Below are 5,236 nucleotides of genomic sequence, written 5' to 3' on the forward strand. Positions count from 1 at the left end.
AGCCGTTTTCGGGATACTTAAATCGAAAACTACGATGGGGTCAAAGTGACCCCAATTTGGATTCTAGTGTTAATAGATGTCTTTACAATGCTGTAATAGTTAATTTTAATATTAATAATCTTTGTTCTATACACCTATTATAGCAAGCTGTAAATAATTTCAAATATTTATAATCGTTTAATATTTTTCTATCATCCTATAATAAATTCTATTATGGTATATTATAGTTGTTTTAAATCGAGAATTATAATTAAAGTAAGAAAACCATCCATTGAGATTCCATAAATCAATATTTCGTTTTATAAATACCTGCAAGTTTTTGTTGAAAATTGAAGCATGTTTGAATGCAGAAAACAATATATTCTTTTCAAGGAAACATCAAACTGTTTCTTTAGTGGTTTAAGGATAAGTCTGTGTGTTTATGTGTGTGTGTGGTAACGATTGTCGAAAAATGCAGGAAGGCATAAAGATACGGAAACAATCATTTTGCACTTTATAACTCCGCCGGACGCCCCCGATTGGCTCCTGCCAGGGGCGTTTGGCGCTATGAATTATGGCACCGAGATATGGCACGATGCCATAAAAGTGCAACAGCGTGCCAGCGTGCCACTGCGACGGAGCTCGAGATTGAGCAAAAACAAACATCGGTGTTCACTGGAAGCTGCCCGGAACTTGCCTTTTTTCGGAGGCACTCGAGGCGAAGTTCGAACCGGAACAGGATAAAAAAGGGAGAAGGAGAGTTAAAAACTTCCCGCAGGAACGATGTCCACGCCGTGCAGTATGCTGGTGACGGGTTTCCCACGTAAGTCGGTGTACATATGTTTCGTGTTTCCACTTTGATCGCCTCCGCCAAAGTAATATAGTTTATGAACCGTGCGCCGGAAAAACTAACATTGTTGTGCCCGCTTTTCCCTTCTCTTTTTTTTATAGCCGCAACAAACTCCCGCCAAAAGATCGGCCGAGTCACCGACGGGAGCCGACCGCTAATTAAGAGTTTGCCACCTTGTTCACCACCTGCTCGTTTCATCAACTGTTTCGAACAAGTTTAGCCGCAATCCTCTCATAAGTGTGTGTGTTTTTTTTTTATTTTATTTGGTAACAGAAAACTGTTTGTTACGCCGGACGCGAGCTTGGCGTGTTTTCTTTTTTGTTTTCCTTTCCTCGAGGGAAGTAGTAACCTCGTGGAAAAAGTCATGTACAGAGTACGTCAAAATCAGGTGTTTCCCTGTTCCGCACGCTTCGACATCGGAATCGTTAATAATACCGTGGGTTTTCCACTGGAAAACTCCACCCTTCTACCACATGACAGACAAACTTACACTTCACACAACATACACACACACACACATTTTAAAGTCCAATCACTTGGCTTTCGAAGGGGACGGGGGAGGTGAGTTGGGCCAGAACATTTCTCACGAATTTCATGCTTCGGTGCATCACCCATCAGAAAGGTAGGGCCGTCGGGAAAAGCGGGAATGGTGGTGGTTGAAGGTTAGACTAGTATTGGACGGATGAAAAATGGTGGATTGTGTGTTTTAAGTTTGGATTTGTCTTCGTTTTAACCAGATTCCGTCCGTCCGGAACTCCTCCCCCCCCTGTACCCGGTGGACCCTTGAGGAAGGAAATTTATCTTTGTGTGTGTGTGTGTGTGTGTGGCTGTCTGTCTATCTTTCAAGCTGTGAGTGAGTTTACACAGAAGAAGGCAGTTCGCTTAGTAAATCATCCCAATCAGAAATTCGAAATTAAATCGAATTTCTCATGCCGAAACGGGAGGAGCAGGAGGGCATTGGGAGGGGGAAAAGCCTTTAAATGAAGCTAGGAAAACTCGGAAAAACAACTCGCCTCCTTTCCAGTGAACATACATTTGACTCCGGTTCGGCAATCCATCCTAGCCTCCCGACCCTTGCCCGAACCTACCAACCACCATGCGCCTCCATGACGCCACGTGGTGGAAAACCTCGACCACGTTCCAACAAAGGGAAAGGTCCTGGTGTGTTGCGAATAGGGTGCAACTATTTCCGAGCCACCGCCCCTCCCCTCTCCTTGCCCTCGGTCCGGTGTGCAGCGAGCTGGAAAACCCCCTCCCCCTCCCCTTTAGGGAGCTGGCGGGCTCATTTCCACCGGATTCCGAAACCGGCCGTACTACCAATAAAGCGGTCGGCCTTCGTACACGCCATAAAACACATTTGAATCGCTCGTTCGCTCGCTCGCGGCACCATTCATTCCGCTGGTGGTTTTTCCGCTCGGCCGGCTGCCCCTCCCTTCCCCCCGGGGGTGGATTTCGGGTAAATTTACAAACGAGTGCGGACGGGGTGGGTTTGGTACCGTTTTCCTTGCTTTTTTTTTTGCGTTTGCATTTTTCTTCTGGAGCTTAAGCGTAAATAAAATTAAATAAACTGCAAAGAGGGGAAAGAAACAACATCAAGATTCCAGGGAAGTACAACACAATTCCGTCGTGTCACTTGCATCATTAATTCCGCTAGCATCCGTAAACCCCATTGCTTATCAGGAGGGAGAAAACCCTCTTGAGTCGCTGGATGGAACACATCAAGCAAACCCGCCGGATGTCCCCAAATAAAATACAAACACACACACAGACACACATAGGTCAGGTATGTTAGTCGATGTACCGAGGCTGGAAAATTCTTGATCGAATCGAACGCTCTACTTTTTCCTCCCCAGCAAGATGCTAGAAAAAATGGTCTTAGGTGAGGCACAAACAAATAAACAACGTCAAGTCGTCTAGAACATCTCCATCAAGAGCGCCGACTATTATCGTCCGTTGTCTCGAGCATCTCTCGAGATTTCACGTATTAAGGTGAGTCTGAAAAGGCTTCAGGTTCTGTGCGTGGGACGACCTATCGACATGCCACGAAGAAACGTCAGATCTGCATACACATTACCGAGTGTTTACGAAACTGTTGCGTCACCAATAAGCGTTGGTGGTATTAAACCCGATCTTTGCATTTTTCCTTCCCGTTGCTGCACATCACCGAAGATCCGACGTATTTTTCCAACCTGCCTTCCGAGAACCTTGACAAACCATTTTACAAGAGTATTTGTTTTCGACATTTCACAATTAGCTTCTCATCCATTTCATGTACTATCGGGTGAACTAGAAGATTGGCTTCGCACCAACCCGGTTGAAACATGTTTGCGTACTTTCTATACAGAGGCGGATCAATCTATTCCAAGAAGGGGCCCTCCAGATATTTCCATTACCGTAAACATTTCTGTGCCAAAGATCAAAGTTGGACTTGTTTGTTTTACAACAGCTTGTAATTGGTTGTACATGTTTGCATGTATTGTCATATAGTTGGTGTGATTTTCAATAGGAATAACATCCAAAGCAGTATTTTGTTATTCTTGTTAACTCGGACACATGTTTCATAACGAATGTTAATTGTTCTACATCGGAAATAACAGGAGAAAAATTGAAAGTATTAGTATAGTTTGATGCCGCTTTGATTTCTTTTTATCGGATTTCGATTCGGATTCGATTTTCAATTTATTCTATATCAACTATGTGATGTGATGGGTAGTTCTCATTTCCCTTTCCCCCATTTGTATATTGTTGTATATGTAACTCATCATACTCACCTAATCTGAACAAGTTCCCTACCATATAAATCTTACCATTTTCTATTGAAAACTACCATTTTTAATACCTTTCTCATTCTCATTTCATTCTTTTCTTTTTCTTTTAACAAATTCAAATCTATTCTACTGTTGATAGAATATTTTTACGTATAGTGTAAATAACTAACTCTTTTGATTTTTATGGTCGTATAATGTTTTTGAAATCCTTATCGGTTTGAACAATTAAACGAAAAGATAACACTGAAACAAGGCAAAAGAAAATATATGCTACCAAAGCCTTAGTAGACCCGCCTCTGTTTCGATATAAAACAAGCCGTTTACCAACCACTGGGCGCCTCCATCGGCGCTTAAAATAGCTGTAAATGAGGATGGTGTAATATTTTTAAACCAATCACTTGCTCACAGCCCTCAAATCCCAACATTCCCATACAACAGGAAAATACAGGAGTAAATCCCTGTCATTCATTTCGTGCAACTTCTCTTCAAAAATAAAAAAAGCCATGATGCGTGTGCTTTAAGAACTGTTCAATTTAATTCAGGAAGGTCTGATGGCCAGCGAAACGAAGCACATTTAGCTGCCTGTGGGCCCCCTCTCTTTCCCTTGCCCTCCCGCATCTGCTCCATCTGATTGCGATTATTTAATTATCATAATATTTTTAGCCAACTCTCTCCCCGCGGTCGGGTTTTTGGTTTGGAGCAGGGGCGCACCTTCCACACCCGGAAAATCGCTCCACCGGGACGGTGGCGAATAGAACGAGAAAGAAAACAAATGTATTGCTGTGTGTGTATGTGTGTATGTGTGTGTTTGCATGTTCTCGGTTCACGTCTCGATAACCAATTGAGTGTGAAGCGGGGAAGTTTAACCGGCCTGGCGACGTTGGCAGTAACGACGTTCGCAAATTATGTTGCCTTTCATCTTTAAATATAGCCTCATCCTCCCATTTTCCCACCACCCCACTCCCCCGTCCCGCTGCCCGAGCCATGCCGCGGCGTGGGGCATCGTGTGGCAGGAAGAAGTTTAAAATAGCCACCCTTTTCCCTCGGGTGCCACGGTCCAGCGGCATTTCCCAACCAACCCCGAGCAGCTCGACGAATTACCGCTACCGTTTATTTATTCAATGAACAATTTCGACCGCGACCGCCGACGACGACGAACGGGATTGGCGTGAACCGGCAGGCGGGACCGGACCCCGGATGTTCCGGAGTTCTGGCCGCGGCCCGGGAGCTCTCTTCTTGCGAGGGAAAATAGCTTCTCCAAACGAATCAATGCTGGGAGAATCGAAATCAAACTCTTCGCATGATCGATTGCTTTGCCCATTTCATACCACACACTCAATCCCGTTCGTGTAAAGGGCTGGTCGTGCTGAATTTATCTTTAAAACCAACTTATTTCTTCAACCAAGTGTCCTACAGCTTATGTTGTTGTACTTGAATACTTTCAAATTCCCATCTTATTATTAATATCATTACGAAATAGTTACTGTAATTTATAGCATCTAAAAGGAGTTTTAAGCGATTGCAACATTTACTTCACAGCAACTGTCAAACGCTCGTTTCACTCATGTCAAACCCAACGTAACGTTGTCTAAACACGAAACAAACAAGCTATTTTAGTTGCGCAACTAAAATTTCAGTT

This window comes from Anopheles ziemanni, chromosome X, assembly GCF_943734765.1.
Source record: "Anopheles ziemanni chromosome X, idAnoZiCoDA_A2_x.2, whole genome shotgun sequence".
NCBI lineage: Eukaryota > Metazoa > Arthropoda > Insecta > Diptera > Culicidae > Anopheles > Anopheles ziemanni.